At 40.5% G+C, this 26,399-nt stretch overlaps 1 long non-coding RNA gene across 1 annotated transcript; it reads right to left on the reverse strand.

Moving 5' to 3' along the window:
• Positions 1-3,379: 3,379 nt before the first annotated feature.
• Positions 3,380-9,190, reverse strand: LOC114015768 (uncharacterized). Its single transcript, XR_003559884.2, has 3 exons — positions 8,779-9,190; positions 8,154-8,339; positions 3,380-7,545 (listed from the first exon to the last, which is right to left on the reverse strand). It is a non-coding gene; the product is annotated as an uncharacterized LOC114015768 (long non-coding RNA).
• Between the last annotated feature and the right edge of the window lie 17,209 nt (positions 9,191-26,399).

Here is a 26,399-nt window from a genome sequence, read left to right on the forward strand (position 1 = left end):
ATATGCAGTCACAAGCAAACATTTGGAAAGGTTAATTGGAATTATTTTGATTTTGAATGTCCTGTTTGACAACACTGGAGGGCCTCGATTTTCAGAAACTGCATTCTGTGGAAACGAGGCTTCTCTAAAAATGTTTCAAAAGGGCATGTGAGGTCCATTATCAGCAGTGAAATTATTGGCTGTTGGCTTCGTCCAAGAAGTATTTTAAAGTATTGTAAATGTAAAACAGTACTATGATATTTGTAAAGCTAGCATTTATTTCCATAAAGATTAATGACATAATTTGCATCTGCTCTTGCGAATGAAAACCAGCTCGCCTTTTGCCTTGAAAATCACACTTTCTCTCTACATATGAAATCTTTGTAATGAAGGTAAAAGACAAAGAAAGAACATCATTAGTCAGAGTCTAAAGTATCAAGATGAGCAAATTATCTCCAAAGAAAGAACTTAAATAGTGTGATTTCTTTGGTCAGTTTATTTTGGCTTATTCTTTTGAAAATAATTCAGAGTTCAATGATGTCAGAGCAATTAACTGAATTAACTAAAAGCCTATGAGTATTTTTATGTTCCTGTATGTATGTATATATGAGCTTAGGAATGGGGGTAGGGGGTGGGAAGGAAACTGATTTATTTTCATATTGTCATTAAATGCTGGATTTTTAAGACCTTAGAAGATTAGATCAATGCTTAGTTAAGATCTCAAAGATTAGCAGTGAGAAGTGTGAGTTACATTTTTCGGTTTTCTGCACAATATAGTTGGAGTCAACTGCCAGTGGCCTGGCCTCATCCCTTTGTGGTTTTTATCTATTTCCAAACCCACTCACTGCACAGCCCCACAGTCTTCGAACTATACCCAGCCCCAGACAGTATTAACTCCTGCTCCCGAGCAGTGAAGATGGCATTGTGTAAGAACATCTTGCTGCCTCCAGATAAACAATACCTCCTAAGTCCCCCAAAGAAGGATACGTTGTGATGACTGACGTAAGAAACAACACAATAAAGCTTTAAAACACCCCAGGGATTGCTGGAAACCCTCTGTGTGTAAATTCTAAAGCCCATTATACCTTACAGAAATGGCAGCATTACTCTCTGTAAACTCAGGACTCTTGTTTATCCTTTAAATGCAATTGATGTGACCAAAGAAGGATTAAACATGTCTTTACCTGTGTTAGTGTTTCAGATGTTTTGGACTGAATTATCTTTTAGCAACACTGAGATATACTAGGACTCTCTGGTCTCATTTATTTGATGATTCGCTTGGTACATACCTTTGTTCCCTTTTTTTTTTTTTTTTTTTTTTTTTTTTTTGTGCTTCTTATTAAGTTGTCAACAACAGAACTCCAGGAGACATCTGAAGGCAAGGACTTTTTATTTTTTTGTCAACATAGTATTTCAGGGGAAAAGAAAGCTATATCTTTGTTTATGATTAATCTTTTTCCCCCCCCATGATTAGCATTAAAATCCCTGCAATTTCAGAAAGAAAAAATGAGAAAAGTTTAGGCTTCATGTCATTATTCAATACCAAAATTGCCAGGGTTTAAATTAATGAATGAGAATCTTTAGGCTAGAAGTGGTTAGGAAATTCTGGTGAAACATTTTTCTTTGGAAAATGCCATTTTAGAAATTTCTTCTTAAAGCCCCAAAGCTTTTCATGGAGATGTATCCTTGTAGATGAAGCTTTCATGGAGAAGATTTCTGGATCAAATGAGAACAAGGAAGATTGCACACACCGTTACCATAACTTATTCAGTAGGCTAGTGACCTGAACGACACGGGCCCTAGGATATTTCAGTGTAAGACTCTCCTTCCCTCACTGAAAATGCATAGGGACTCCTGATTATTTTTTTTTGTTTGTTTCTTATTTTCTTCCTTTTTTTCCCCCATAAAATTTGGAAATATCTCAATGTACATCTCAGTCATGGTTTCCATGACATTATCCTGGTTTTTCCTCTCATGAGATTCCCTTCTCAGCCTGACTAATAAGCTTGAGTGAAACATTCCTCTAACAGGGACACACCACCTCCATTAATCATCCTGACTTCTTCAGCGGTAGCTGGGTAGCCTGTCTGTCAGTACCCTGTGCAGAACAGTCATGTCCTGAGAGTACAGTGCCTTTTCCAGCTCTGGACATCTCCTGGTCCTTTCCTGTTGTTGTGTGCGGTGGATGCAAGGCAGGTTCTGCTCACAGTATTTCTATGTCAATGTATTTCAATATAATTTGGATGCTCATTTCTTGTTGTTGACTCTGTCATTTGGCATATTTGAGATTCAAGTGTTTTGCAGTCTGGGTCAAGCTGGTTTCACAAGAGCGAACTCCAGCAGCAACCAAGAGCTTGTGCAGCCATATCCTTCTTCCCTAACCTGGGTCTGATTAAGCCCAAAGTAGAGTTGTCAGATGCTATCAGTGAGGTCATCCTTTGCCATCATTCAGTGTCAGGGGAGGCAAAGCCCTGGCAATGGCTCAGCTGTAGATCATGTGGACATATTTGAACATGGGGGGCTGTTTCATTTTGTTGACATCAGGAAGAAGAGTCTGGCCACATGGTACGGGATGTAGCTCCCACCTGTTTGCTCTGCACCAGCACCACAGGAGGGATCCCTCCAGCACAGAGGCAAGGGGCACAGAACTTTTAAAGAGATGAGTAATACAGTCCCCTCTGCCCCTCATCCTCCCTCCCATACCCCAGCAGCTCAGGATACTGCTCCTCTACCAGCAAAACAACAGCTCTGGTGCTATAAGCTGAAGCCTGTTTTTATGCTCAGAGGTAAGAAGATGAACAAAACAGTTCTGTGGGCAAAACATTCCTTCTGTCCCCCAAGCTTTGTCCTGAGCTCATTGTTGGGGGATCAGTCTACCTGAGATGTAGGTGACTTATACAGTTGTATTAGGATAGCCATCCTTTGTGCTGTGTTAACTTGCTTTGGGGTTTGGCTTCTGACCACCTTTTTCTCCTATTGAGACTTGTTTTTTTCTGTTTCAGGATTGGGTGAGCATACACTGCAGACACTTAATCCCAGAAATACACATTTTAACATCTCTCTAATAAAACTGCCGCGATGGATGTTGTGCAGTACTTCAGGAGCACTCTGACGAGTGGATACATCTTGCCTGCATATTGGAGTTGAATTAATGACTGTCTTCGTACTGCCCTCAGGGATTGCTGAGTGAGATATTAGCAGAATATGCACTTGTTCCCTAAAAAATTGTGACAGGGAACTTATACTTGTATGGCAGTATCTAAGGAGTAAACACTTGTGTTTTTATACAGTCTCTGTGTTACCCAAGAGGAACAGAGCCTCTGTATCCGACCTTGGGGTTCTGACATGAACTTCAGAAGAGACGTTCAGATGAAAGGGGGATCTATCTTAGTCAACTAAGTTTAATGTTTAAATGTGTTTAATAAATATTTCTTGATCAGGAAAATCAGTTGATCTAGTTTTGTAGCTGGTATTGAAGAGGGTACATTACTGTGATACAGACAGATGAGGTAAAACAGAAACATAAAAGAACATGCAGTACAGAGAGTGAGTAGTTTTTTTACATCATGAAGTGAAGATGTACATCAAAATCACATCATTAAGATATTTATCTTTCTCCCTCTGTAAACTGAGTACTGACAAGTGCGTGCTTATTACTATCTGAATATCAGTAGTATTCTGTCTTGAAATCCAAGTCCAAATATGTCTTTCTTCATTGCTGTCTTGTTCGCACTGTCGTGTCATGAACTGTCATTTTAAAAGAGACATAGGGCTCACATGGGACGATATAAAGAAGTATATAAGGAAGCGCGTCTTTTTACATGACCTTTAATGATATAAATTTGGTAGGGCCTACATGTAGTGGGTCTCTTTACTCCAGGGATTAGTGACTTTCATTGTACAAACAGTGCAATGCTGAGAATCTGAGTCATTGAGGAAATAGGGCAGGTTTTGAAAACTGATCCTTTGCCATTGACGTACATGTAGGAATAGAAATGTTTTTGTTTTACGGGAATAGAACATCTTAATGAAAGGATTCGGAAGGAAATCAAACACAATCAGTAGTACACATCACGTTCATTTTTGGTGTGGCTGTTCAAGGAACTCAACACATACCAGTTATTTTAATTATAAATCAAGTGAGCCATTCAGACCATACTCTGTTACTTACTGAAAACGGTACGTTCTGAGATGCACCCCTCCCACTTTCTTTCTTATGAAGGAGGAAAGTTAGGTCACTAGGTAGCAAAGACCACAACCACATCTTCTTATCTGACTGCCTGTGAAAAATGCAGTCTTCTATGAAACTGCATTTCTACCAGTGAGGGTTTCACGTTTGCCAGCAGGCTGGAAGCATAAACAGATTTTCTGGGAGGAGATAGTAATACACACAGCAGTTAGTAGACTCTTTTCTGAATGGGATAGCCAACAGGATTTCAAAATATGAATATCAGACATTACAATACTAATTCCCCTTTCTGTATATACACTCTGAGGAACTTTGCAGCAAAAGAAAGGGAAACAAAATAGCAAAAGACTCTTAACAAAGTGACTGGGAAGATTCAACAGCTTTGAGTTTTTATCCCCAGTTCAATGGAGAACTTAAACACATGCATCAAGTCCACATTTTTGGAGGAGGCAACTGGAAAGCACAGCATCCCTTTGCCCAGTTCTGGTCAGTCCTTCCCAAAAGTACATTCCCAGTTGCAGGATGTGTAGCAACAGTTTTCAGCTTCCCCAGCTAGACAGTGCCCGAGAATTTTGTGCCAGCACTTGCAGCAGCAGCAGTGTTTATGTGCTGAATTGTCACTGGATGAAAGATACAGTTTAGACTGGCAGAAGTCTGCCATCAATATGCAAGTTAAGATAAAATATGCTTTACAAGAACAGCTAGGCAAAGAATAAGAGAAGAATCAGATACTCTGGATTCATTTGTTTAATGACATTAGACAACGGGCCTCTTTTTCTTCTTTCTTTTTTCCAAGGGCTTAATTTAAAAGCTTTTAAAATCATTGAAGGACTTTCAGGGATTATTTTTTTCCTTCATATAGTAGTGTGAAAAATGACCAAATTGTCTCAGTGGTTTGGTACAGTGAGACACAGCCTGAGACTGCTGCAAATACTTGCCAGAAGAAAAACATAATTTCCCCTCCCAGTGCTTTGTACTCCTCTTGTTTTGTTAAAAAAAAAAAAAAAGGATTTTTGCTTTTTTGCTTCCTTTTCTCTTTTGTAGAAATACTTTCATTGTTATCTCTACCCTATTCTGTACTGTGCAGCATCAGACTGTAGATGATTTTGGATTAAATCTTATTAAGATAGCTATCTGTTCCTGATGGTTTTGTCCAAGCTTGTGCAAAGGAAAATTTTTCTATTTTAGCTGCTCCAAAATATGATTTGGCTACTAAGTGAATAAGGTAGGGAAGCACTCCCAGTTTGCTTTAAGGACCTTGATGTGGGATATGCATGGACAATGGAAAACTGAGATTGCAGTTGTGACTTCATGGGGCTGGTAGATTTCACGTGGATTTCAAATCCTCTGTCACTTTGCAGACAGGCTGCAGCCTTTCAATCAGCTAGAAGGGCAGTGCCAGGCAATCCCTTTCTCCTTGCATGGGAATGGTCCTGGCTCTGTGGCTCTGGGAGAGGATCTGGCCATGCTGGCAGACCTGCTTACCAGATCTCTGTATCCAGCAAGGCATGAAATAAAGGGGGACTTTTCACAAACAGTAGATCAGAACTGAATCAAAGCTATTTAGCTACTGTGGAACACAGGCAATGACGCTGACACCCATATGTTAAAACAATAAAGATTTATAGACTTTTTACTGTGATCCCATTGACATTTCAGGTGAAAGATCTCTCATACTGATATTCAGAAAGGGCTTCCCAGAGCAGCCCAACCCATTGTTGGTTTTAATGACAACAGTTTATGGAAAGCTGAACTCTTTATTGTGCTCCGAGAGCCTCATCCAAGGTCCATGGAAGTAATTTCTCTCCAAGGAATCAGAATCATAGAATCACAGAATGGTTTGGGTTGGAAGTGGTCTTAAAGATCATCTAAAGATCATCACCCAACCTCCCTGCTGTGGTCAGGGACACCTTCCACTAGACCAGGTTGCTCAAAGCCTCATCCAACCAATGGAAGACCATTAAAAAAAATAGTACCTTAGTTTCACCTTTTCCTCACTTTCGTTTTGGGTCTTGGCCTACATGCTGTTCAGGTCCATTTCAGTAGAGGAACAGACTTGTTTTCTAGATCATGTGTGCAGAAGGAGCCTATGGTAAAGGTGACTTCTAATCTGTTGGTCCCTGTTTGCTAATTAGCTCTGAGGGATGGGTTTGAAAAGCAGATATGAAGCCAGTAAGTGGCTTTTGTAATTTTTTAAGTTGTCATGATAATTGAGAAGGAATTCAAGAATGGAGGGGTGTAATGGGAGAGAGAGGTTGTGCTCCTCTCAACGTGAGAGCAGCAATAGCTGGCAGTTTCTACAGAGTATCTGGCTAAGCAGGGCTTGGTCTACACAGCTTGTGGCAATGTCTTCAAGTAAGATATTGTATTTTTTTAATAAAGACATTTATGACTAACATGAATTAGGGACAAGAAAGACCTTGGAAAAAGCGTAAGACTTTTAAATAAATTTTACTGCTAAGTCTTGCACTACGTAGGTGGACAGACTACATATTTATATATTTATTGCTTATTTTTAGTGATGTGAATCTGCATAATGTATCATGGAATAAGATTGTGAAAGTGTAGAATGATGGACACTAATTGTCTGCAGTCTGAGGTAATGTACCCTGAAGAAACAGAAACCTTATCAGAAACAATCTATAGTGGAATTAGAGCATTTCTGAGACCCACCCCCCCAACAAACAACCTTGGCCTTGCAGTTGCTGCTGTAGGCCTTTTACATTGTATAATATTTGTGTAATATGTAAGGGATGCAGGTAAAGCTGATGGCTGTCATGCTAAGAGGACAATATATTTCTTCCAAACAGTGAAATACCTAGACACTGCCTCTAACCTGAACATAAAATCCTCTTCTTCAGTTATGAGTGTCTACAGAAGCATGGGTAAAGTATTTATCTGTGACCTAAATTCCCCTTGAAAAAATCGTTTTCTCTTGAGATGGCTATGTTAATGTTATTTCACTACTCCACTCCAGTGATATCTCGTAAAAAAGATTTCTGCCTTACCGCATTATTTAAAAGCACATTAGATTTTGTTGGTAAAAGCAAGCTCCTTCCTACCCTACAGGGAGGAGGGAGCTGTTACCTGCTTTTCCAGCCAAGATTCTTGAGCACTCAGCAGATGTTAATACTGCAGTTGGTTTTGCAAGCCACGTCCCGGGTGGACATGCAGGAGCTCTCTGCCACGCCGCTGCCCAGGAGGGTTGAACCAGCCGCGGCTGCTGGGCTCCTGCGCTGCCTGGGCAGAGGCGGGTGCTGCTGGTTCCGTGCCAGCATCGAGCAGCCATGGTGCTCATGGCTGGCATGGCTGTAGCTGCAGCAAGCACTGTCTTGTGGGTTCAAAAAGGAATTGATCCTTTCATTTGTTTTGGCCTCCTGGAATGCAAAAGAATTAATTAATTGTAGTTTAAAAGTGCTGAGCTCTCCTGAGACTTACAGAATTTGCTGAATACTTTCCCCTTTAAAGCCTCTTTTTCCTGATAGCATACACATTTTTCAACAACTAATATTTTCCTTTGCATAGCTATATATACACTCTCTCTCCACGTGCTAAAGAAACACGTGCCCAAATGAAACCACACATACCATTTAACTCAAAATGCTCTCCTGTGTACATCTGTTTCTCATTAGTTTTTCCCTCTGCTTTATACATAGACTTTGCTTTAAGAAGTGTCATTACATTAGTTTGCATTACAGTATTATTTTTCACTTGGCTATGTACTAGTATAGTGGCCAAATGCTTCCCTTAGAATTGCATATGGTTTTTTGAGGGCAGAATATGACCATTGCATTTGTATACAGCATGTATACAAGTGTATATTCATTCATTAAAGGAACTAGCATTTTAAACCTACGTTTTATACAAATATCAGGAATAAAATATTCTAAACATAATGGATATGTGATGCGGTTTGTACCTGTGGGTATTTAGCATGCAAAAGGTTTCTTTGTGTATCTGCAAGAGAGGGAAACAAGTACAGTACCTTCAAGCTGATGGGACATCTGTGTCTGCCTGAGCTCTGCATCTGCCCCCAGATTCCTCTTCATCAAAATTTAAGCACTGCAGTTCTGCAAACACCTGCACAATTGTGGCCACAAAAGAAACTACAAGAGCAGCATTTCCTCACTGTTCCTAATATAATAATTTTCTGAAATCCCATATGGCTTACCTAGAATGGGGAAAAAAAATTCCTGTATAACAGCAACGAGTTTAGAAAGGTGACCAGAGGACCACCTGACTAAGAAAATCAACATACTATTTGAGGGAATAACGGTAAATATCAAAATACAGTTATAGCTTACCAATTCTAAAATATTGCTTAGAGTCTGCAGGCCTTGTATGAAAATAAATATTGTATTTTATATTTATGCATGTACATTTTAATATACAGATGCTCATATGCAATTTAATTACATTACATTTCTGCAAAATCTTGCTCATGATCATTTCCTTATTTCTCCTTCATATATATAGACCATTCATACTCCTGTAACTAATTATGCTCTGAACCTGCAAGTTCTGATTTACATCATGATGATATAATATACAATCCTAGATTGCACAAATCCATGTGACAATTTTAACAGAAACACGCTAGCTTTACTCACCCGTGTGCCCAGTTCAGTGATGTGCTAACTCAGTGCTTGTGTTACCCATTCGTTTCCTGCAAACCTATCCTGGTGCAGTCCCTGGAATACGCTCCAAACGGCTACGCACTGATTGCTGTACCAGGGGAGGAAGGGTGCTGGGGGATGCGCCTGTGCTTCCCCAGCCCTTATTCCTGTGGGGCTGTGGCTGCTCAGCAGCTCCCTCTTGGGCTACACCACAGCCTGGGGAGGAGCTCCCCTGGGGTTAGTTCTTTGAGTCTGGGGGTCCTTCCATAAATCTTTGCAAAGCCTCCATTGCCTGGCCTCGATTTCAGGAAGGCTCGGACCGCAGGTGACTCAAGCTTTCACAGTCCCCGGGAAGCAGCCCCGGGGAAGGGAGGGAGAACGAAGGAGCTGATCCCCATTTACTGCATGCCTGGCCCATCCCAGATAAAAGCAGCAATGATGGGCATGTACATGGGTTAAGGACAGTTAGAACACAGTGTGCTAACTTTTCCCACCATGGCCATGCCTTATATGTCAAAAGACAAGAAAAGAAATTACAGGAAATAATTATGCTTGCCCTCCAGTCTCCCAGGACATAGTGAGGGAAGTCATGCTGCCTGAGTAACACAAGAGTGGAAGAAGGCAAGAATACACCCCAAACATGATTATTCAAAAAGCCCCGACCTTTGTGAAATAATAAGTTGGCCTTTAAGCAGAAAAGTCAGGAAAGCCTTGATTTAAAACATCATTAAAAAACTATAATATGGTACGTAACAGTGTCAGGATGCGTGATGGCATTGTATGATTATATTCACTGATTATCTCATCATCTGCATAATTCATTATAGCATTGTTGCTTGTAAATGAAATGGGAAAAGAAATTGTAAGAAGGCACATTTAGAAAAGTTTTCTTTAAGGTAATTCTTTAGGCTTTTCTACCGACAGTAAGGATTTGATTACCATTTATGTTTGGATCTATATTTTCATGAAATCGATGAGAACACTTTCTTATAAACAGTCTAGTGCAAATTTTGAATATAGTCCATTTCAATAGCTCCCTGCTAATTAGGAAATAATTTGAATACAAGTTATTTCAGGTCATTTTGAGGTCTGCTTTCAAAAATAAAATTGTATAATGAAATTATTTTTTCTGATGTTATTGCTTAAATCTACTGAATGTACACATCAACTCAATGTGTTATTTGAGGATTTGCCTCAGGATTGTTAACTTGTTAAAAAAGAACATATTCTTACCAACACAACTGAAGTTTAAAAATAATGTTTGATGTTTGCTATGTATTTCTGCAAGAAAATAAATATATCTTTAAAAAAATATAGTAAACTAGGGATGTATTTGCCAGTGTTTTCAGGGTGATTTATAATCTCTACCTTTTGCAGAAAAATGTTGCTGGTGAAGGTTAGCATATAAAATTTCAAAGCGAGACTTTTTTCCCAGTCATCTGAAGAGTTAATCCTTAAGTCAAATAACATTTTTATAACCACTGGACAAAGCAAACTGTTTAGTTCTAAATGAAATTTCAACCTTTATTTATAAAATTTGCCACAGTCTACCTTTGCAAATTGAACACACGAAGCAGCAAGATAATTTCAACTAAATCTTAAACTGTTTTACATAATTTAAATATTTCAGTAGGTGGTGCCATAAAACCATGTACAATAGTGCTATGGCAAAATACAGTATAGTAAAAACTAATGGAACATTCAATCCAAATTTATTGTACTCTGCAGTATAGATGTTTATGAAAAAACAAGTCCACAGAATTAATTTTTGTGTGGGCTTTTGATATGCAGAAACTGCAGGATCTTGTTAGGGTAGTAGTCATTAGCCTGCAGCCTAATGTAGTTTTACATAAATGTTTTAGAATGTTTCCAACTGTGCATGCAAATGCTTATTTATTTTGCTGAGTGAAGACATGAGACGGTAGCAGATTCAGCATTTGCTTAAAATGTGCTGGCTCAGAAGTCTAAAAGGTTTTGAACAAAGGGCATTCCTTGTTATAAAAAGTATATAAGAAGACCACATGGCTTTTTATGTATGGAAATAGAAGAAAATGATAGTATGGCACTGTTAAAGGAGGAATAAGACTATGTTTAAAAGGCAGTGAAGATCAGCAAGAGAATGGACTAAACAGGGTGCTCAGAAACTGCAGAGAAAGCAAGATGAATGAAGTATATGGATTTTCTTAGACATGTAGCTGGATATCTTGTCAAAAGCTCTTGAGCTGGCTTTAATAGTGTCAAAATCTTGTGGGTACTTGATACCTTTGAAAATTCTACTTCAGATGCAGAAGAGATGGTATGTCTATGCTCTATACTCTGTTTATTCCTGGACCCTTTTCTCCTGCATTCTACTAAATCTAGCCATCTACCTATCTGTCTATATTAATAGGTAGATGCATATATATATATGTATGTATCACATACAGGTATTTGTTGGGCTGCAAAGCATGCCTCTCATACTTGTGGAAGCTACTTCAGCCTCATGCGGGGTGTGCGGAGAGGAGTGCCTGCATGCTGGAGGGGATGGGTGTGAGTTAATGTATGGAAGGGGTTTGTTAACACATGTTTTTAACATCAGCTACCCAACAAACACCACTTGGTAAGATTTCTGCATGTGACCCAAACTAGCATCAGCAGACCAGTAAGAGTACAAAATGAAGATGTTTAAGGATTTCTACTCTCAAGTTTGGCTTTCCATGCTGACCTGCAGGAGCTGTGAAGCTAATCTGTGGTTTTTTTGCTAGGACTTTCATTAGTTTATTGCAGACCACTGTGAAGATCTCACTAGTTCAGTCCCCTGAGTAGTTGGGTGGAGAGTGTGCTATTATGTAGGCCACTTCCCAGCTTCAGGATGACAAAAATGGGTCCTCCAGCAGATTGGTTCTCATCCTCCTCAGAGGCTTAATCTGCTGGGAAAGATCTGAAGCCCATTTTCCCACGTATTTTTGTAGGTCCTCTGGGCATGATATACCCTCATCATGGCCCAGAAGCAGAACTCCTGTGTGTTCCAGTGTATATTTGGGGGAGGCAGGGAAGGTGAAATGTATATGTACTCTTACATATATTGGGGGAGTCAGCGTATGGACTCTGGCAAATAAATGTAGAGGTTATGCAAGGCCAAGTACCCAGATAGTGGCTGCGAGTGCAAAGGACATGGCAGATCAGAACCTTCTTGAGCATGTAACCCTCCCCAGCAGCTCCTTCTCAAGGGGCTGCTTCCTTAATCCCTTCATTTTCTGGAGAACATTAGGTACCTCGTGTAGTTACAAGTTGTGGAGACAAGCTCCACATCAGATATGACTGTTCTGCCCAGAAACTGAGTGCATAGTGGCCTGGGACATTGCAACACAGGCAAAACATGCTTGACTCATTAGCAATTTTTCAATTTACCGCCAGTCAGTTTAGCAGTCAGTAAAAAGGAGCTGTGCCCCGAACAGGTCATTTCTGACACAGGAGAAAGAGAGAAGCTTCTTCCTTCCTGCTGTTGGTCTTCTGTTTTCTTTTACGGGTAATCATCTGAATGCACATCCCAGCACCATGCAGGAGTGAAGTGCCCAGCTAAAAGCTGAAAGTCACAGCTGTCTAAGCAAGGCAGCATGACACTGAGGAATAAGAGTTATGCAGTTTTGTCCACAGTAGTTTTCAGTCCTGGTGATGGTGATGCCTGTCTGTAGATGGGTTGTGAGTGCTAATTTAGGAGAATCAAGTATCTGAAGGCATCAACATTACAACCCTGTATTACTGTTTTATATTAGCTAAGTGTCCCTGCTAGACCCCCAGGTCAAAGTTGCTGCAGTATGGTTACTCTTCCAGGTGCTGAGCTGTTGGAACACACAGCAAACTGTGCAGCTGTCCCCTCCAGCCAGAGAAGCTGTATCCTGAAAAGCCCCCGGTGCTCTATTTGGCCACAAATGGGACAGGCAATAAGCCTGGTGTCGGGACAGGTTTCTTTTCCAGTTTTTCTGTGAGACCCCTGTGGACAGTGGACTTCTGCACTGAGATGCCTGTCTGCTGCACAACAGGTACATCAGCTGGTCACACTCCTGACGGGGTGACCGCATGCTTACAGCTTTATTTTTGTTTTGAAGCATTTTTTTACTACAAGGTCCCTTTTAATTTCATTTTTTAAAAAAAGTAATTTTTAAAATTGTCAGGATGAAAATGAAACATTTTGTTCAATCCAAAAGTATTTATAAAGCCCTTTCCTTAGAAATTTTGAGAGTTCTGGTTGTGGTCCAACTAAAAGTTATTTTCTTTCTATTTTCTTAGAACTGCCAGGAAATCAAGAAGTGCACAGATATGCCAGTGCTTTGGATTTTTAAATAGCGTATACATGCCTGAAACAGAAAAGAAATTAGCATTTAATGAGATTACATGGAAATAAAAATGGCAAATCAATAAAATTCAGTGAATACCTGTATGCTTCACAGAGTATTTAATGAATAGTGAGTTTGTGCGCTGGAATGCTGCGGGATCAGAATTACATGTCCTTCCAGTGGCTGTAATGAGAAGGAAAAATTGAATGCTTTCTATTGCCTGGATATTTTTACATTCTTTATACTGACTTGCATCCTATTCTTCCATTGCATTGTCTAAGGAAAATAAATAAGGAAATAAAACCCCACAAAACCAAAACATAGCTACGATGAGCATGAATACACAATGTTCCATCAATTAGAAAATATTTTTCTCGCTAACTACTTGCAGACACTTGGACAGATCAGCAAATCTAAATAGCCCATTTTCAACTTGAGTCATATGCAGCAGTGGTGTAAATAGAGGAGCAGCTCAGTTGCTTCTGGATGTCAGTATTACAGATTGCAATACTTCCTATGCCTTCATTGCTTAGTGTTTTATTTTTCTTAGTGTTTTTTCATTGCAATGCAATGATTTTTTTTTTTCTGTAGGTAACTTTTGTTCAGGAGGTGAGGGTTTCTCTTCAAAGAAAGGAGTAGAAGGGAGTCCTAGCTGGAAATTCTGTAGTGTGGGTACACCACAGATTTCCTATCATGAATCTCTCTTTTATTAAGTCTCCTCAAGGTGAGTCATGATGGCATTTCATTTACTACAACAGACAACTGGAGGTCTCCATCATCATCCTGCTGGAAAAAAAAGCAAATACTTTGGGTAATACTTATTTTTAAACCTTCTGTCCTTTATTCTTGCCATTTTTACATGTTGCTTCATTTTTGTTATCCAATTAAAAAAATAATTTTCCAGGCCTTATATCTCTCCAACATTGATACATGGATGTGTGTCATATGCTGTACTGATAATGTGGAAGTAGGCATTCACAATTTCTCCACAAAGTAATGTGAAAACAGAATTGCTTGCTAGCTTAAATGTTTGTGAAATGTGTATTAGCCACAGTAATTTTTCTGTTTCATCAGTGAGCAGGAATATTTGAAAGCTCTCCAACATACCTTTTTGCAAACAGGCTGTAAAGGGACTTTAAAAATACAGTTCATTCTGGATATAATGTTAATATATTTCTTTTTTGACTAAAATTTCTGGCCAGTTGTACAAAAGATTTGGTATCATTTTTTCCTAACTGCAGGAAAAACTACCTTTGTGTGTAAGAAGTTGTGCATCATATCTCAGACTTCCAAACCTTCCCATAGCATCTTAGATTGGGTGGTGTTTTAACCAAGGTAAGCACCATTGTGGATAAATGAGCTGCCCATTCATTCAGCACAACCATCTCCATTTTATTGCATCCTGATGTTTTCTGAAGCTGTCAGTCACTCTCTCTTCTAGTAGTCTGGCTTGGTCCTGACAGGCCTGGGTTTAGCTATTTATGCATGAAACAAAGATTTTTGCTGTAGAAGCTTTTCCATTTTTGCAATAAATGGCAAATGTCTGTCTGATTGTAGAGGGGAAATTTAACAGGATTTTAAGTAAGTTACTATTGGTGCTCAACCAATCATAAATTTTTTGGACAAGATTTGAAGTTAAGGACATCTGGGAGGATGGGTCTGTAGTTATGGTGCTGAGGTCCAAAGATACGTATTTAGTTCCTTAATCTGTCATGTATTTCAGAAATGATTTTGTGCAAATGATTTTCTGTATAATTCATCATCACACTATGCTACACTAGAAACACTATAGATTAATTACTCTGAATCTCCAGCTTGCTAAATTATCCCCCTGAGTATATCCATTCTGGACTGCATTATGCAGTGCAAGCATTTTTTTTTGTCATATCTGCAAAATTTAGAGAACACTACTGCTCTGCCTCACATGGGCTCCCTAAAAATACCTGTATGAGTGACAAGATCACCACTGTTATGGCACTAGGGACCAGAAAATATCCATACTGCCTGCAATCCCATGCAAGTAGTTGGATCCACAAACATTTTTCAAGCTAGTTCCTAACAAGCATGGGTTTATGAAATCCTGCTTGATTAACCTGATCTCCTTCAATGGCAAGGCAACCCACCCAGTTGATGAGGGAAAGGCTGTTGATGTTGTTTACCTGAACTTTAGTAAAGCCTTTGACACCACAGCATTCTGTTGGAGAAACTGACTGCTCGTGGCTTGGGCGATTGTACTCCTGGGTTAAAAGCTGGCTGGATGACTGAGCCCAAAGAGTGGTGGTGGAGTTACATCCAGTTGGTGGCCAGACACAAGTGATGTTCCCCAGGGCTCAGCATTGGGGCCGGTTCTGTTTAATAACTGTATCGATGATCTGGATGAGGGGATCAAATGCACCCTCAGTAAGTTTGCAGATGACACCAAGTTGGTAGGAGCGTTGACCTCCTTGAGGGCAGAAAGGCTCTGCAGGGGGATCTGGACAGGCTGGATCGATGGACTGGGGCCAATTGTACAAGGTTCAACAAGGCTCAGTGCCGGGTCCTGCCCCTGGGTCACAGCAGCCCCAAGCAATGCTGCTACAGGCCTGGGGCAGAGTGGCTGGGAAGCTGCCTGGCAGAAAAGGCCCTGGGGGTGCTGGTCGACAGCCAGCTGGACATGAGCCAGCAGTGTGCCCCGGTGGCCCAGAAGGCCAGCAGCATCCTGGCTTGTACCCACACAGCGTGGCCAGCAGGCCGAGGGCAGTGGCCATCCCCCTGCACTCGGCACCAGTGAGGCCGCAGCTGGAATGCCGTGTGCAGGGTTGGGCCCCTCACTGCAGGAAAGACACTGAGGGGCTGGAGCGTGTCCAGAGAAGGGCAACGCAGCTGGCGAAGGGTCTGGAGCACAAGGCTTATGAGGAGCGGCTGAGGGAGCTGGGGGTGTTCAGCCTGGAGAGGAGGATGCTCGGGGGAGACCTTATCGCTCTCTACAGCTACCTGAGAGGAGGTTGCAGGCAGGTGAGGGTCAGTCTCTTCTCCCAAGTAACAAGTGACAGCACAAGAGGAAACAATCTCAAGTTACACTAGGGGTGATTTAGATTGGATATTAGGAAAAATTTCTTAACTGGAGGGGTGATCAAGCATAGCAACAGGCAGGCCACAGAGGTGGTGGAATCACCATCCCTGGAAGTGTTCAAAAACATGTAGATGTGGTGCTTTGAGGCATGATTTAGTGGTGGACTTGTCAGTGCTAGGTTAATGGTTTGATTGGTGGTGTTAAAGGTCTTTTCCAACCTAAATGATTCTATGTTTTTAAGAAGATTTTTCTGTTTTGTTGGCCCTCCAGTGCCCCTCTGTTCATCCAACCAAAAGGGACACCTGCCCATGGGCTCTGCAACTGGAAAAGAAGTAGATGAGAGAAGAAGGTCTCAGAACACCCTCAGAGAAAGTTCCTTCCTAGGGCTCATGGAAGATTAATATTGGCTACAGAGAAATACATGTCTAATGGAATTCTTCTCATATTGCTATTTGCATTTAAATCTATTCTCTTAGCTCGGAGCAGGAGAAACACCAGCTTTCTGGGACTTTCAAGAATATCGAGTTTGGTTCTTGGTGAGGCTGTAACTAAACTTCTTTTTGCTGGCGGTCACTAAGTATGTGCTAGTCTGATGCCAGCATTTTGTCCTTTCTGTAATGTGATCTGTACATAGGTATTTTATCACATATGGTGTAAACATGTGCTTTTGTGTAGAAGTACAATCAACATTGTAAGAGTGCTAACAGCAAATTGCTTGGATTTGCCTAAGCATGTGCCTCTGACTCAGTCCAAATACTGACAGCGACAAAGCCATAATCATTTTCAGGCTTCAGTTCCGAGCAAAGGGAATTCCACTCTCTTGATTCTAAAATATAATGCTATTGGACACAGTGCACACAGAGAAAACACATTACAATTGGTTCTGACACCAAACAATTGAAAAAGCCTGTATCCACACGTTGGAGCTGAAATGGACATGCTGGTTTCACAGGGGGGCTGGGGAAGAGCTGCTTCTTTGTACTGAGAATGCAGACTGCTGTTCATATGGAGGCTCCTTGACAGCTCTTTGATAGACAGAGTAATTAATAAATAAATAGTGTGTACACCAATAAATCTAACTCATATTTTCCTAGTAGAAATAGACCCAAACCTTATACATTCCTGTGCTACCACTGAAACAAGAGTGAAACCTTTTATGTATTAAGCGTAAGGAGAGAATACAAGCCTCATTGTTCGCATACTTTGGCAGATAGGACATTGTTGTTCCATGCCCTGAATGTACCCATGTTTGCATGCAACCTGCTTGTGCAGTCTTGTTGCTAGCCAAGTGCCTGGTACCTGCTTATCAAATAGTTTTGGAGTTGTCTTTGTATGCAGGCATATGATGCAATACTTTGATTTTTAATAATGAGAAGCGAATGACTGATAACTTTCATGGTCTGATAGTTGCTGGCACGGTAGTTGCCATTTCATCACAGCCTAGGATGAAAGTGTTACTGCCATTTCCTACAGTCTATATCTAAACTATATAAACATCAGTTATCTAGCCTTTCTTCTGACATGAATAATTTTTGCACTTAACAAAGAAAAAAATGTATCATAATACATGAAACCTTTGGAACTACCTTTGAGTCAGTTTTCCTGGAGAGGCATAAGCCATCTCAGGAAGGCCATAACATCTCAGCCATTTTTTTAAAAAACTCTCTATTTAATCCTCTGAGAAGTCCTGCTTACAAGTAATTGGGGCAATATGTTCATAGTCCACAAGCCATTATTTAATGATAATTCTGTGACCATGAGCTAGGATTTTAAAGGAAAGATAAGAAACTTTGACTGCCAATTCCTGTTCAATTAGAGTGGAAGTTAGGCAACCAGATGGCTTGTTCCCATTGGAATGCTGAGTGTTGATACTTATGTTCAAATGTCTCTGAGTCACTATTCTCCCATCAACTTCTCAGTCATAATAGAAAGCACCATGTCAGTATTCCTGCTGGCTCAGTAGTCTTCCTTCAAAATGTGGCTAAATCCTCTCCTTTCTGCTTCCTGCCCATTGGGTTGTTCATCCAGGTGTTTTCCTTTCTTATTTTCCTTCTTTTTTATTTAAGAAAAGTAACTTAAAAAATGGGGTGGATTTTGTACAGCTAGATTTTAACTGGGAGCTCTGTCAAGTGTTAGAGAAACAGAGAAGCAAAAATTGCCAAAATTCGCCACGTGCGTCACATGCGTGATTTTGAATGGGATTGCAAGGAGTGTAATGATGACAGTTCTGCAGTTCTGTATTCATCAAACACTTGTAATAAACAAAAATGAGTGTTAGGCTTTTAAAAATTTTGTTAGATCTAGTATCAGAGATATTTAAGCTCTAACAATCCACATCATGAGAAAAAAAAAAGGTTGAGAAAGAAAGATTGACTGTCAGTATGAGTTGAGAGTGGTAGAACTAGTGAAGTCTAAATGTGACTTTAGAAATCAGAATCTGATTCTAATCAGAAAAAGTTGAAACCTCCGCACAGAACTCACAAAAATGATTGAGTTTTCCTGATACCAGGAGGGGCAAGTTTCATCTCGTTTGACCTTGGCTGTTTACAAAGTAGATGTCAGCATCCTAACCAGTAGCTCTAGGCTCATTTTACTGTCAAAGGAGAGATCCAGGCAACTTTAGGATTTCTCTGACCTATTTTAGACTTTTACTACAGGGTGAAATGAGTTGTGGCAAATACTGTGTTGACTGTATTACATCATCACTGTTTTCAAAGGGACCTTAGATTCTTTATTCATTTAATCAGTTTAATTTTCCTGGAGGTAATGGCTAATGAATTTTCCAGTGAATAAGGAGGTTTTGTTTCTAAATCTCAGTACAGAATTGCCTAGTGTAATGACTAAGCTAGTTAAGATTCCAGTTTGCCATAATTTTTGTTTTTAACTCAGTTTTGGTAAGTAAGATAAAACCAGGATCAGTTTCACTAGATTGCTTTCATCAGTGGTGACCAGAAAGATCCCCCCAAAACAGGTAATAACTTGCTCTTATACAGAAATTCTTAATACCTGGTTCCATGTTCTGAAAACAATAATGGTACTCACATCTTTGGGGAAGACAGAGAAATGGAACTTGAAATAAAAATTAAAAAAAAAAAAATTATTTGCTGAATCCACTGATGGTTCTAGTTTCATCTGGTAGCAAGAAATCTGGAGGTGCTTCTGTTGGCCTAGGTGTTATTGATTCACAATGAACAATGAAGTCAACGGAAGAAACTTGACAGTACCCAAATATCCTGGATAGGTGGTGGAAAAATAGAAAGGGAAAGGCATTGAAAGACAGTTATAGAGACTGGGAACAGCCAACGTACAGGGTCACATGGGCACACTCAGACTTGGCTCGTAAACTCTCCTGTCAATGCAACACCATAGGCTGGAAAACCATGCTAAGGTATCTAATATTGCAACGAACTAGAAAAGAACTATTGCTGAACAGATGCTAGGCTTGCCAAGCCTACCAACATCACCTGTATCATCAGCAAAATTGGGCTAGCTTCTGAAAAGTTACATGGGCTATTGAGATAGTCAGGTCTCTTGTAATGAGTGAGGGCGTCACCCTGAAGCAGAGAGCAGTTCAGGGTGTCTGCAAAGGGTAATGGGGATGCTGTGCCATGTAGGACTAGAGAAAGAATAAAGAAGTACCTTTATCTTGAATAACTGTCATGGCCACTAATTCTGGCTAAATGGTAGCAACTGGTAAGAAAAAACACCTAAGTCTGAGCTCAGAGAATGAAATCCTTAGTACATCAATCTGTGATGAAATATTTTGATATGGATATTGCTTTTACACATGTATATAAACTGTATTTTCAACAGGGAATAAAGAGCATCCCTGTAAGGCACTCATAAATTGATTTTATAAGTTTGATCTGAGTTTGTTGGTGAACTATACTTCTGAGACATAACAGAACAAAGGCATGGGAATGAAAACAGTTACTGACCATGCAGTAACTACGGAATTTGTTGTTCTCTTGAAGTTGCTTTTATTGCATACCACTGGACTCCTATTTTCTCCCTATGTCTCTTTTTTAGAGGAACAGTTGTAAACTTGTTTTTTCCACTAGCTGTACTTTAAAGCTCTCTGTGTTTGAAAATAAATCAATTCTTTCTTTCCTGACTAACACTGTGGCCCCTTGACTTCCTGAAAAGCATAAATAAAGCCTTTAGGCCAAATCATAAAGTAGTTCATTTAACAGGAGACATCATTTTAGTGTTACTCAGGGTAAGGTATGTTTGAAAGAGTAGACATCTATGGTATGGTTGGTCCCTGCTTGGTTGCCCTGATTGCAAAGTCATGGCTTCTAGCTCTTCTGAGGGGTGACCTTAGTCTCATGTCAGGGAATGAAGTCACATACAGTGCAAGTGACCAGCTATGCAGACGGTTTCTTTCTCAGTCTTTTAATCCTTTTCAATGGATAATACACTAACTAACTTCTGATAGCTATGAAGCACTTGTTACTGACTCAGAGCATAATATTGCTTGTCACTTAAGTTGATTTTGAGCTCTTGCCCAATTTGATGTAGTTGGCAAGACAGAGCCTTGTGGCATAAAAAGGATGGTTGGTGGACAAAGGTACCCAGTACCAGCTGTATCACTGCTGATACAGGAGAAGAACCCGAGGGAAAGCAGTAGGGTTTGTAAGTGCTGTTGATCTTTGATCTAGTAAACTCACAGAGATCTTTCCATTTGAGCTGCCACATATATGTTAAGCCAAGCTGTAAATGGTACTTACTTTAAGTTTACTAATTAAATAGTTCTTTAGTCATTCTTTCCTTCGTGCTCAGAGCTGATGTATTCCTCTGATGAACTGTGTACGCAAGAAAAAAGCCAAGCAACAAAATCTGTACACAATAGTAAAATACAAAACAAAACAAACTAAACCAGATAAATGGATAGTGTACTTCAAATGAAGCATCAAGACGTAATTTTTACTCTGACGAAGTTTCATCAGGCTGCTGCTTGAATGGCAGGCCCTCTTGTCTAATGAGCAGGTCATTGTACAGAGAGTTGCTTAGAGCGTTTGTACAGTATTGCTCATACTCACAGTTTCTTTCCAAAGGAAGTGAAGGTTTACATTCTAGCGTGAAAGAAGGATTATTGTCACTTTTAACCCTTTCTCTGTAATGGTGCTGCTCTATTATATGAACACGGAAGGTAAAATAAAAGTTGGGAAATTCTTGCTTATGGACTTTTCATTTCTCATATCACTTCTTTCCCTTTATCTCCCAGACCTCTCAACTTCTTTGTAACTATATACATATGGATATATGTTTCTCACTATATCAGCTAAGGTATTAGAGATCACTGTGATGACAGTGCTTAGAAGACTGATGAATCAAGCCAGTTTTAAACTATAAAACACAATTTTATCAAATTCATTTATTAACAACACTATTTTTGCTAATGGTTCGTTCTTACACATCAATATTCAACATTTCTACACATACAAAAAGCTCAGACTTTGTAACAGTCGTATTTTGAATTGGCTGTAAATATACGGTACTGTGGAGATGATGCCATACAGCAAGTGCAGGCAGCTGCAGTCCTTGGTGTTTCTTAGTCATGGAGGTCCAGGTGGTCAAGCTTGAGATCCCTCTGATGAACATCAAAGTGGGTTGTCTTCTGCCTTCTTTGTCTTTCCTCTATGAGCTTTAAGGTTTTAGTGTTTCCTTGCCTCCCTCCCCAAAAGGGTGGTCTCCTCTGCTCCTGATATTGTGTATTTTTTCATCATGCCAGTCATTCTTATTGTGCATTTGGCAGGATGTCCTGTTTATTTACATTCCCTTGTGCTTATCTTGTCCTTCAAGAACTTTTTGCGTCTTCTACATGCAGTTACGCTCATTGCTTTTCCCTTTGGTGGGCAGGCTGCTCAGATATTTATGTGCCATCACAATGTTATGAAGTGCTCATACACTGTGTTGGTCAAAGTATTTTACTATACTTATATTCAGATTCAAGATTAGGTAGTATTTACTATATCCTGACTAGTGCACTTTGAATTTATAAGTGTCACCGTGTGTGTCAGCTATCAGCCCCATCAATTCAGCTGTAGGGATGGGTCACTCTGCCTCCTTGCCGAGGCAAAAACTGGATAGTCATACCTGAGTTTGCATAAGCCCTGTCCTACCGCATTGCTTAAGGCAGCCCAAAACAGTCTAATTTTGGATCTTCTGTATTGAGTCTTTTATGCTCCTTGGATTACAGAAAATACTTACAGCAAGGTGAAGGACTGGACTCCCTCCCTCCAGTGGAGGAGGGATGTGACGTGGGAGATGCTCACTGGAAAATAAGAGGTAGCCCTTTATCATCTTTGTAGCTGCCTCCTCTTTCGAAAACTCCTTACAACACTTCTCCTAGGAAGGTGGGCATCCTCACTGCTGTTGAACTGAGATTCTGAATTTATCACCCACCTCAGGACAGAAGGAAAATATGTGGCTGGGGCAGGAGCTGGTGCCAGGTCTCCTGGGTCCCCAGAGCATCGCCATACAGCCCACACTTGCACAGGCCCAGTGGGCTGTGAGCATCTTCCCAGGGTGATGTCTCCTATTGATGGACAACTCAGCTGACGGCAGAAGAAGTTGTGCAAGCACTGTAAACTTCTGGATGTCTGTGTCTGCAGATTACCGCAGACTCCAGCATTTCCTGCTTACGTGCTGCACTTGCATGCGAGGATACTCTGAAGTTACGCTGATGCAAATAAAACCAGATTTGGTCTGGTATCTTCTGGGAAGGCTCTTACTCTGAAATAAATAACAAAGTTCCTTTTTGTGGTACTTTTCTGGACATTTTCTCGAGAGGTCTGTCTTTTGTGGCAGTTGAAATACCTGAAAAGATCGAACAAAACAAATCAAATGGAGATACAATGGCTGTTTATGTAGTGAAATTCAAGCTAGTATGGCCAGAAGTTGTGTGCTTTTGAAAACACTGGAAGGAGCCTCTTTCTTCCTTGTCACTGCATGTGCTCAAGGGTTACCCATTGTTTCCTCAGATCTGCCTGGGACAAGTGACACAAATGGGACTACTCTGGCACTTCAAGTGAAGCTTGAGTTCAAGTGAGAAGCTGAGTTGGGTTTGGGTGCCCAGCTGGTGTAGACAAAAGCATGAAGGTGCCCAGTTTGTGGGCAAGAGGCTCAAAATCACTAGGAAGGACACTATAGAGGACTCATTTTTATGCTGCAGGTTCAATTTCCGGTCAATGTACAGTATCTACTGTGCTTGGACATTTCTCCAAGGGTAAAATAGGCTGGCAGTCTAGCTTTGCTCTCTGTCAAAGATGGGTTCATGGCAGATTTTTGCTTTTAGAAGGGAAAACAACCAAAGAACTAATTTAGTGCATGCTAATGCTGTCAAATTGACTGAGAAAGCAATGGAGAAAAAAATTTGGGAGTTTGCAATGGTGACCTACAGAAAAAAGTGCTAGAAAAATGCAGATAACCCCTTATCCCTGCTTCATCAGGAACCTTGACTGCCCAGAGCTGATCTTAAACAACAGTGTGGCCAGCTGCTCTGGCAGAAGACAACACAGTTGTGTCCCTTCAGATGAGGCTGGGTGAGAGTCTCAGCTGGTTGCTGGCTGTGTGCCTGTCCCTCTCAGGCAGGAAGCACTGCTGACCATTCAGTTCTCTGTTGCCTTCTTGCAGGCTTTGGCTTGTCCTGTGGCTGCAGACTGACATGTGTTTTGGTTTTGGGGTTTTTTTTTTTGTGTGTGTGTGGTGGTTTTTTTTTTTTTTCTTTTTCATCTGTGATTTGTCCTCTGGAGCATGCAGGCATCACATGTACCAGATTAACGACAACGCAGTCATACCCTCACAGCCTGCGCTAGTGTTGGGGCTGATCATGTTGCAGCTCTGTCATGTGCCACTTTTAAACACCAGTGCATTTGTTAATCTCCTTCTCAGACAGGAACAAAGACATTAGGGAAAATATTAGAGTCCTGAAAGATGCAAAATTAAATAAAATCAATTATATTGCCTATGATACACCCCCTATCTCCATATACTTACATCTATGTATAAATTATTAAACCCATGCCAGATTGTTTGCAGATTCTTCTGCAATTGGAAGGAAAACTTTCTAGTGCATGGCAATAGCTAGAAACTGTTTATTTAATTGGTGCTTGCCTTTTTTTTTTTTATTGGACATTAGTAAGACATTTCAGTAAATATTGACACAAAAAAAGAACATTATCAACATTCCTCTTTACCCACATAAATCTGTCTTGCTAGTCTCCCTGAAATGGACAGCTTCTTAAATTATTCCTAAGCACCAAGTACACTTGATGTAAAATGTCATTATGTGTGACGCAAACTACGCATTAACAGAAAACTTTAAAAGAACATTTGGCACTGAACTTACGTTCCAGAATAATTGAAGGACTGGTGAGAGAGATACACTTTCTTACCCCAAGAATCCTTAATAATCCATGCAGATCCCCAGGACTCAGTTGCATACACTGAAATATTTTTTCAAGGACTTCTGCTTTGGAGCCACTCACTTTTCAGTTTACTCTGCATTTCCTAGATATAAAGTAATAGCACATTAAGCTGATTGGCTTCCCTTGAAAGATCTTGTGAAGGCACATGACAAAATATAATCAAAAAGCTGAAGGAGGACTCCTTCTCACAGGCATCATTAATTAATTTAGCATCTAGGTTTGACTTGTGCCGGTTCGAATATATAAAACGAAAGTAATTTGTTTAGTCTGGGAAAGACATTCAACAGTTTGATCACACTGATATAAGGAACAGATGCTCATCCCTTTTCTGCACTTCCTGCAACCTGCATATAGATTACACTTGGACATTTTAATGTCTCACCCTGAGACGTTGTGTACACAGTGACCCCAGAGCGATGCTCCCACCCACCCCACCTCCAAGCTGAGAAGAGTTCAGAGGGGATTTGTATGTAGGAAGATGAGGTGGAGGAGTGTGTTCAAAGAAGAGGCCCAAGAGCAAGGTGCAATTCTATACCTACATCTTTCAAGAAAAAACAACCTGAGACAGACTAGTGCTACTGTGCCATGGAAGAGATCAAGGTGTCCAGTTGTGCCCCCATGTTACCTGTGTAATCTGGAAGGGGCTTAAAGGCTAGGAGAGATGATTAGTAAAATGGTTTTTTGTGCACTTGTCTCCTTTTGATCTCAACCAGCAACATTTTGGATTGTGGAGTCCTCATGCTATGCTGGCACATGGCAGGGAACAGTGACAGCCCAGCGCAGCACCTGCCTGGACTGGCAGGGTTAGCAATTCCTCCCTCCTTGGGCCATCAGTGGACAGAGTTGATCATTGGGTCCTGCACCCTAATTGAAATGAATCTTTTCCCATTGATTCCATGAAGATTGCAAGTCATACCTAGCCTTCCAAGGTCCAAGTCAACTAACTTGGCTAGGCAAGGTAGAGTTAAGCCCAGCAACAGCTGGCCATATTTTAAAGCGGAGGTTGGGTGCCTTACAAATTGTACTGTTCTTTGCTGCCTCTGTTCCTTCTTGTAAGTTTTTTTGACCCCCTGGTGAACACTGAGCTGCATTAGCTTTCCTCTCCTCTTCTTGTCCTGACATTTAATTTTGCTGGAACACTGTAGAAGGCTGAGGGAAGATTTCACAATACTTATTTTATAGCAGTTTATGGTAATTGTTCCCACTGAGACATTCCCAGCTGATAGGAAATATTTATTAGTTATTCAGCATTCTGTGCAGAGACAAAGGAAAAAAAAAAACCCAACCCACAAACCTCATCTCTGACTTTGTAGTTCATAGATGAAAGGTGTTTATCTCTCTAGTTGGTATCGATATTTCAGGCCAGTGGCAGCCATAGGCAGTGAAAATAGAGGTGGCAGTGGGAGCAGCTGCAGGGGCATGTATGTCACACCAGGCAGTACTAATACTGAAGCTTTGGTTTCTTCTGTCATGTCCTCTGCATTCACTAGATGAATCCATGTCCTTTCACAATTTGCAGGTGGAAAGGAGAACTGGCTTGAGAAAATCTGCCTGACGAACAATAGCTAGTTTTGGCACCTCCAGTAACAGAGCTCACCATTTCCCCTAAGCCCAGCTTCTCAATTAAAGAAGCTTAGCAAAAGCTTAAAGGACATCTGAGCTCTTCTCTAGGTGGAGCCAAGCTCAGGAAACCAAGCTTTATGGAAAGAAAAGCATCTCTAAATAACCCAGCAGAATCTATGCTGTGTTCAGCAGCCAAGAAGCTCAGAGATCACAGATGTGCGCTCATACTTCGAACATCCGCAGCTGCTGGGA

This window comes from Falco cherrug, chromosome 2 (assembly GCF_023634085.1).
Source record: "Falco cherrug isolate bFalChe1 chromosome 2, bFalChe1.pri, whole genome shotgun sequence".
NCBI classification, from domain to species: Eukaryota; Metazoa; Chordata; class Aves; order Falconiformes; family Falconidae; genus Falco; species Falco cherrug.